Genomic DNA, 9,674 nt, shown 5'->3' on the forward strand with positions numbered 1-9,674 from the left:
GCATTCTGAAAGCTGTCATGGTTGTTTAAAAATTTTGAAGCATAGATGGAGTCAACAGTGCCAATGATCATATACAATTGGTAGAAATGTTTTGTAATACTCTTGTCATGTTAAACTTTCTGCTGTTATATCCTTCAATTTCTAAGTACTATGTGTCTCTAATTTATTTTCAAAGCATAAAATTGTGGCTGTGAAATTGTGATTTTGAATATCACACATGGGTAGAACTTAAAATTAGTAACCTACCTGTGAATGTGAAAATGATGCTCAACTTGTCTTTTCAAGTGAATGCTTCTTCATCCAGCTTCCAATTTCCACACACCCCCCCCCCCCCCCCCCCAAATGAAATCCATGGGTTTGGTCCCTGATGTATGTATTTGTATATATATGCTTCTTTTTTTTTTTTTTCATTTTTGTTTTTTTTCACATGGATCTGCATTAATTTTTATCTGCTGAATATTATATTCTTTCAAGATTGGAAATTTTGTATAAAGTTACTTTGTGTTTTTTTTTTCTTTTTTTTTTTCCCTAGCTATTACAATGTATTGTTTTGTGTTATAGGTTACTTTATACAACAGTTTAGTTTCTTGATGTAGTGCAGATGAACTCTGTCACTGTTGAGTCGAGGCCAAAGTGCTTGGTTGGCATTATTTTTTATGGTTTCCCTTCTTATTCTAGAATGTATGCAGAAGAAACAAGTTACTACTTTTTCTCTAGGTGATTGATGAAATGGATGGAGCTCTTGGTGATGGCAAAGGTGCTATGGAGGTTATTCTAAAGATGGTAATTGTGTGTTTTCCATTATTGAATGCTGCTTATTTACACGCTTATTTGTGTTTTAATATAATTGTAGTTATAGTTATTTTATTACTATAATTGCTGTTGGTGATTAAATATAACTGCTTTCGTTGTTATCAGTTATTGTTGTCATGTATAATTCTTGTTTTCCTTAATGTTTAATGCAAACTGTCAGTTATTGCATTTACTTCATTATCAACATGAGAATCATAAGGGAAATTTATTGTTTAAACTCCATGGTTGCACATTATATACGTTAACAGAAACCTCCATTTCTACCGAGGGTAATATATTCAGCTATGGTGGTTTTTATTTCCCAGTGCTCATTATATTTTTCACTTTTATTTTATGTTGTTCATATATTTTTGTGCAGATAAGAAGTCTGATACAGGGAAGGAGAATTTGCCTTACATTGCAGAAAATCATGAAAGTACATAGAAAGTTTATCATTCATATGGAGTTTCCTTTTCATGATTCCTTGGAAAATGGTACACCCGAAAGTTTATCATTCATGTGGAGTTTCCTTCTCATGATTCTTTTCATGCAAACTAGATAGTATTTTTTGCTTATTGACAGCTACTTGCTATCTACAGGGTTCATATATTTGTTCAACCAACAGTTAATCGTGTTGCCAGGAGGTGATCCTTGACTACCATGGCTGATGTTTAATTGCTGTGACAATTTCAAGCCTTTCCATTTCTGATGGGGAACATTGGGTCAAGTCGGGATTGATACCAACAGAGGCTTTTGTAGGAGCTGTAATATTATCTAGGAGCTGTAATATTCTCTAGGGGTGTAATATTCTCTTGTTTTTATTCATAAAACACTTGTACAATTTCCTCTTGCTAATTCAGATTTTGTTTTTAGTTTTTGTACTTGATTTTCGTGTCAATATGATGTGTAAGGATCCAATTTCATTATTAAATTCTCCATATTATTTGATATGTGGAGAAGCAATAAATAAGAAGGATGATAATTTAAATGGATGGTATCAATCACTTTTACATGAATGGCTCCATGGTAGTATGTCCAAATGAGACTTGTTAGGAGGGAATTAATTGTCTGGCTTTTGTAAACTATTTAAATACATGGATACCTATGAAAGTGTAAAGTAAAAATAACAGTTTTCCATTTCTCATTGACTGTCTCGAATACAGGTGATAATATTAAAACAATTTTTTTGACCATCCCTCATTTCTATCTACCCTCATTAACTTCTGTCCCTGCTACCACATTAAATGTATACTGTATCTTCCTCTCTCTTTCTCTTTTGTTGGTTAGGTACCTTTCAGCCTTCTTTCTTTGCATTGAGGAACATTGTAGAAAATCCCAAAATCTCTTCAGTTCAGTTCACTCTCCCTGCATCATCTGAAAATCTTCATTGTGGAGCCCATACACTTCAAAAGGATGTAATTAAATTGTACGTTTCTGCAGATCGGAGTTAACGATTACCTGGTATGTGGATATATATACATATATATATACATAATTTGGCTTTATGCTACTTCTTTACATAATTTTTTTTATCATTTATAATAAATTTTTTCTATCTTAATGTTTTGAAATCATGAACTCCTAATAGTAAACATAAATGGCTTAATAAGTAAGCCAAAAAATAAATACAATATACTTCATATTAATTTTGTTAATTGATTTTACGAAAAAAATTTCCTAAAATATATTTTACGTATAGGTGATAGATAAAGTCAAAATCAAATAATGACTTAGCCTTATCACAATACTAGTAGTGAGGAAAAAGTATGAATTGGTACGAACAAAGGAGGCGTTATAAACTATGAACAAAAAATTAAATATAATATTATAAAAATGAATCAAAAATGTTTTGTTTGAATTCACAGAAAGATGATATCGAGGTCAAATTTAGAGCATTAGACCTTTCAATGGATTGATTTAATTAATAAATATATATATATATATATTAGCCTAAGAATAAGAATTTAATTAGTCAATATTGTATGAAAAAAATAACATTTACATGGTCAGAAAGGGAAAACATTGACCAACTACAAAACTCGTTTGTCTTCTCTATCCAGCAGCTAGTACCTTCTATCAGCTTTCATAGGGTGTGTTATAAATATAAATATGTGTACATATATGGCAACATTTTTCCCTTAAACAGCATTTGTACTCATTTACATAAAATGCATTCCTATTTTATCTTTACTCATTTACTGAAAATGCATTTGTATTTGTATTTAAAATGCTATTCTAGTAGGCGTTAATAACATAATTGTTTGGCTTATTTTATATACTCATTTACTAAAAATGTATTTGTATTTTTTCATTACTTTTGCTTCAGGATTATAGTTAAACCTTCCAGCAAAGATTCTACGATTGCAGAAGTAGATACTTAGTATGTTTTGAATTGGTAAACTCTTTGTGCTCAATGTCACAAATTTCAGTTTTACTGTTCTACGATGGAACATGGAGTGTATGTTCTGAAGGTACCTGGAGATACCAACGTCAAAGAACGAAGATTATACGTATCAAAAGGAATTGTACGTTGGCCGAACTTGAAGATGTTGTCTACAACGCTCTCAACTTAGATTCTACACAACATCAATTAATCTTCAAGTTCATATACCATGTGTGTTTGTCATGTGAGCCGTACGTTGTGGAAAATGATGAAGACCTACAAAGTTTTATAGAAGAGTATAGTTCACACAGACCTCAAGACAGATCTCCACTTATTATTGATGTGTTATCCAGGGTTCCAAAGAGTATTAATACTGCTGGATGTGCTGTGAATAGGATACCTACAAGTTCAGGATTTATGACTATTTCCCCACTATCTGCAGTTCCCGAGATAGCTACTTGTACCTCTGATGCCGACATGCAGTCCCCAGCGACCGAACTTCATGTGCCGGAAACTCAACCTGGATTCTCTGAAAATCAAATTTGTGAAAACAATGTGCAATTTGTGGAACATGGTCATGATAACGAGCACTTCGACATTAATGATTTGAATGAATATCGTGGACATGATTATGATCAAGATGAACAATTTGAGGTTGAGGTCAACACTGATCGTAGTGAAGATGGGTTACGAGACATTTGTTGGACCCAACATTCGGGACTTTCAGCTGGTGATAGTCGACATGGTGAGTCTCCTTATGGTAGTACTCCAATTGATAATGTGAATGATGATGTGCTTGCCTCTCCTTGTACCGAAAACCATTTGGACATTCGACAGGATTCGACGGCAACCATGGCTGAACTTAGGGTTAACCATCGCTTCTCATCCGTCAATGCCCATGAAATCATTTGAATCAACCAAATCTTTGCGAGTAAGAATGTGCTACAGAAGAAGATTAGTCTTTATGCACTAAGGAGAAATTTTGAATTCAAGGTCAAGAAGTCAGATAGAGTCCGATATGAGGTTGTATGTGCAAACGGCAATTGCATGTGGCGAATGCGTACTACCAAACTACATGGTGATAATACAGAGGCCTTCATGATTAGGGCCTTCAAGGATGAGCATATTTGCTCTTTAAATATCATGAAAAGGGATCATCGTCAAGCAACAAGTTCAGTTATCGGAGACATCATCCAGCCAATGTTTGATGGGATTTCAAGGCAATACAAACCTCGAGATATCGTGCATGACATTCGCTCTAATTACGGAGTAAACATAAGCTACAACAAAGCATGGGCCGCTAAGGAAGTTGCACTATCGGGTTTGTGGGGCACGCCAGAAGATTCATATGCAAAACTTCCTTTATGGAGTCACGTTTTGAAGAGCAAAAATCCGGGCACGTTTACTCGAATTGAAACTGATGATCAAAACAGATTTTTATATTTTTTCATGGCACTTGGAGCTAGCATTAGAGGGTTCCAGCATATGCGGAGAGTCGTAGTTGTCGATGGAACTACACTGAAGAATAGATATAGAGGTTTGTTATATATTGCATCATGTTTGGATGGGAACAATCAAATTTATCCACTTGCTTATGGAATAGGCCCTGGGGAGACGAATGCGGCTTACACGTGGTTTTTTTAGAGCTTTAAAGAAGCATTTGGGGATGATCCGAATATAGCTTTTATATCGGATAGACACAAGAGCATTGCAAAAGCAATACGTACAGGTTTCCCTAATAATCACCATGGCCACTGCACATATCATCTTGGTACAAATTTACGTGCTAAGAAGTTTAAAGGTAATGTCAACGCGATTATATCAACTTTTAATGATGCAGCTAGAGCATATATTGTTGAGGATTTTGATAAGGCCATGCAGCTTTTAGAAGGGGTTAGTATTGAAGCTGTACAATATCTCAAGGATGCAAGTCCTTCAAAATGGGCTAGATCACATTTTCCGGGCAATAGATACAACATAATGACAACTAACATTGCAGAGAGCATGAACTCTGTGCTTATTGATGCTAGGGATAAACCTGTTTTGCCATTACTAGATCACATTCGTGATGTCTTGCAAAGGTGGTGGTATGAACATCGAACTAACGCTGCTGCAATGCAAACTCCTGTTACTAATTGGTTGGAAAAAATCATGCAGGACCGCTCAAATAATGGCAGAGGCTTACGTGTTATGCCAATGAACTTATATGAGTTTCAAGTTGTTGGCCATGGCATGTTCGTTGGAGTTGTTAACTTAGAAAATAAGACGTGCTCATGCAAGGAATTTGACATTGATGGATTTCCTTGTGTCCATGCAATTGCAGCATGTAAGCATCGACATATTTCTCCATATTTCCTTTGCTCGGCGCATTACTCAGTTGACTCACTCCGTTATGCATATTCGGAAACCATATATCCACTTGGAGATAAATGTCAGTGGCATGCTCCAGATGATGTCATAAACCAGGTTGTACTTCCACTTCAAATTGGCAAACAGTCAGGAAGACCGAGAAAGAAGAGGATTCAATCTCAAGGAGAGGAGCGTCATCAATATAGATGCGGGAGGTGCAAACAGGTTGGTCACACCAGCCGATCATGCTCCGCCGCCATACCTCTTGATAGCACTAATAACCAACAGCACCACTGAAACGAATGCCCATCAATCGCATGATGCTATATTCAGACAATGGGGCCATGTTATGTGGTATGCGTGTGTATGAAATGTATCAGGAATGCAATTAGTTGCTCAACTGCGTAACATGTGTTTTGGCGTAATAGACGTTGGCTTTATGTGTTCTTTTATTGTCAAATTCATCTATCGTATTGTTTTGATAACATATCATTTCGTCTTCAGTTTTTGGTTCAGTTGTTTGTATGTTTCTTACTATTGAATGGATGATATTACTGCCCAATGGTAATGACCAATGCATCATCGGTAATTGACATTTGTGCACCATCGTAAAAGACTCACAACTGTAACACCCCGTCCCGAACCATGTCGGAATTTTTGCACGTTGACCGAGGTTGACCGAAGGGGTCAAAAGTTGACTTTTTGATCCGGTTGGAATTCTAGGTTGACTGAGGTACCGTTACGAAGTACACGTTGGCACGAGTTCGTAAACTGGTAGCACGTTGAAAACGGAGCTACGGTTTGAAAGTTATAAGTAAAACAAGTTGAGGTCCAAACTGTCCAAGGGGTGCCAAAGTTGACTTTTTATTCATGCAAGGTTGAGCTTTGAATCATGCATGGTTGTGAAGTGCTCGTCGATACGAGTCCGTGGACTGGCGGCACGTCCGATTTGGACATGTGGTTTGAAAGTTATGGACCTGTAAAGTTTTTCAAATACTGTATTATTTTAATATTATTTTTACACGCATAATGATGTGCCACGTGTGACTCAATGAAGGTGACCATGTGTCACCATGGTGAAATGCCACATGTCAACCATGTGTAAAATCAAATTATTTTTATTATTATTTTAAATAATAATATTATTATTAATATTGTTTAATTATTTTAATTTTATTTATCTTTCTTTTTCTTTTCCTTTTTCTTTTCTTTTTCTTTTTCTTTTTCTTTTTTTCCCCACGTGGGAAAACATCTGTTTTTTTTTTTTCTTTTCTTTTCTTTTTTTTTCTTTTCCTTTTCTTTTCTTTTTTTCCTTCTTCTTCCCCGAGCCACCAAAACACGCACAGTAGTTTTTTTTTCTCCCACCGGCCGTCCCTCTCTCTCACCGTATTTTTCAAATTCCGGCAACCCATACAGTACATGCGCAGGCCAGTGACATGCGGAAGGAGGAGGCGAGCTTGGCCGCCAATTTTCACGGCCAGCCGCCGCCGGACGCGCGCCGATCGGGCCGGAGAAGCCGCCGGCCGGTTAAATTTCTCTCTCCTCTTTTCTTGTGTTTTCCGGCCAGTCCAGTCCCAATTAAGCCTCCTCTCCCCCTATTTTGGGTCCCCTGAGTTCAAAAATGGCCTCCAATCCCAAAAAATTCGAAGCGGTTTACAAGATACGAATGGATTAAATCCGGCCGAGACTTCCCGACCAAATTCCGGCCACCTCCGGCGGAATTGGGGTCGATGGAGACCGGTAATGCACTCCTCGTTCCACGAGCTTCGATTCGGTATATCATTCACCTATTTTGGTTAACGTTTGCGTTTAAGCTCCCCGGGTACCGGGTATTATTTACCTGATTAAAATATTAATTTATTTGACTATCTGTGAATTTTGTTCTAGGAGCACCGGTGAGTCGTGAAATTGATCCCGTGGTGGATCATGGGTTAATTGCGTGCTCCAGGTGAGTGACCCACCTTTAAAAATATTTTTGGGGTAATTAATTGTATTTATGTGGTATTAAATTGATATCTGTAATTTGTGCTTATGTGGTGTATTTTAAATACAATCGGGAAAAAATATTATTTTATATATATATTTACCCAATGGTGCTAAATGAAATTTTGGGGTCATTAAGAAATTCCCGATTATTATTTTACTGTGATTTAATTTATTTATTATGCATGAGCAAAGTATGTTCCGGTATTAATTGTACATGGTTTCAGTATTAATTTTCCGGGCATAATTGGGTTAATATTTTATGAAACTATTTGGTTAAATTTTATAAATTATGCCCGTGGTATTTTTATGGTTGCATCTCGTACTTCGAGAAAATTTGTGGTTGTTGGTTATTAATGTTTCGTACCGGGTTATTAAATAAAAATATGTGGGATGGTGTTTTGTGAAAATTTGGTATACTTCCCACGGTGGTTTTTGGAAAAATGGTACGGTTGGTTATTATTGTTTATATTTTTAGACGCACTCATACAGTATTGGTGTTCTGGTGTATGGTGTATGGACACGTGGTAGTGCGCGGTTATTATCTGGTTTAGCGCACGGTTATTACTTCACCCGTGAGTTGCCATTGGACCGTGGGCAGGCAAGGTTATTGTTGTGCACAGCCGCCCCCCTCCTTGGCCGGGTGATGGTTTTTAGCAGTCGGTACTGTCGGGACGCCGAAGCGACCGTTGCAGGTTTCTCTCTTTAACCCCCCGCCAGTCGGTGCTCAGGACGCTGGGTATCGGAGGGCATCACCGGTATATGGTGTGGTGCGTCGGTGTAAATTGCAAATAATATTTTAAACCCCAAAGGTGTTCTAAAATTATTTATTATAATTTATTGCAGTTTATTTATATTTGGGGTATTTATTTGTTTATTTGTTGTTTACTAATTTGTTGGTTCCTTGGTTTTTGGGAAGTACGTACAAGGGTTTTGTGAAAATGTTTTAAAAAGGGGAACTTTTCCAACTGAGAGAATTGTAAGGGTTTTGAGAGAAATTATTATTTTCCAATTAATTATTATCTATCTACTGTATTACTGTGGTATTATATTGTATAGTAGATAGGGTCACTCACTGAGATGATTAGCATCTCACACTCTTAAATTCCGTTCCCTTAGGTCCAGGTTGGAGACGTTGATTGTCCGGGGCGAGCCCAACGTCTCAGTTCGTTGCCGAAGGTTCAAGCAGTTTTTCTTCCCTTTTTCCTCTTGGACTTGTATTGTTTCTTTATCTGTCATTTTATAAATTCCGCATGTATCTGTATAATGCTCTGTATACTGTATTGGACGTGTAGTTGTTCTTTATGCACTGGGTTGCTGCTGTTGTTTTATTTTGAAGTGCTGAAATTTGTGGAAACAATTTGTAGTCTGTGGGAGGAATAAGGGGATGTTGTTAGAAGTGTATTTTCAGTGCAGGTGATTTGTGGTAAGTAAATCCCTTAGGGGAGGTGCTGCCGGATTTTCTGTTGAAAGGTTCGGTGGTATTTCCCTGGGATCAGGGCATGTCTAGGGTTCCGGGGAAGGAATTCTGGACGGGTCCTGACACAACAATTCCATCCGGCAACTTCAATCATGTGTGTTCCAACCAATAACATGCTAAATGTAGCATTATTAATGATAAATTCTGGCAAAGTAAGTGATCAAACGGCATTAAAAAATGAAAACGTTCAATTTTTTTTTTTGATTCAAGAATTACCGACGGTTTCGTCGGTAATTACCGAAACCCTATAGCAATCACATTTTACCAATTTTTTGGGCCCCACAAGTCCCCTAAGGTGTGTTGAATGCAAAAAATTGAAAAATATGGATTCTAAAATTATCCTAAGGAGAAAAAATCCCAAAATTTCATAAAAGTGTCCCACATTTTGCAAAAAAATAGGATGACTGTATTCCCTCGGTAATTCCCGATGACACCATCGGTATTCAACAAATACCCTCTGGAAAAATTACCGACGCTTTTGTCAGTAATTCCCGAGGGTGTACAGTCCATCACATTTTACCAATTTGTTGGGCCCTACAAGTCCCATAATGTGTGTTGAATGCAAAAACATGGCAAATAGGGATTCTAAAATTATAATAAGTGGAGAAAATCCCAAAATTTAATAAATGTGTAACAAATTTTGCAAAAAAATGGGATGTCTGTTCACCCTCGGTACTTCCCGAGAAA

Source organism: Ziziphus jujuba, chromosome 11, assembly GCF_031755915.1.
Source record: "Ziziphus jujuba cultivar Dongzao chromosome 11, ASM3175591v1".
In the NCBI taxonomy this organism is placed as follows: Eukaryota; Viridiplantae; Streptophyta; class Magnoliopsida; order Rosales; family Rhamnaceae; genus Ziziphus; species Ziziphus jujuba.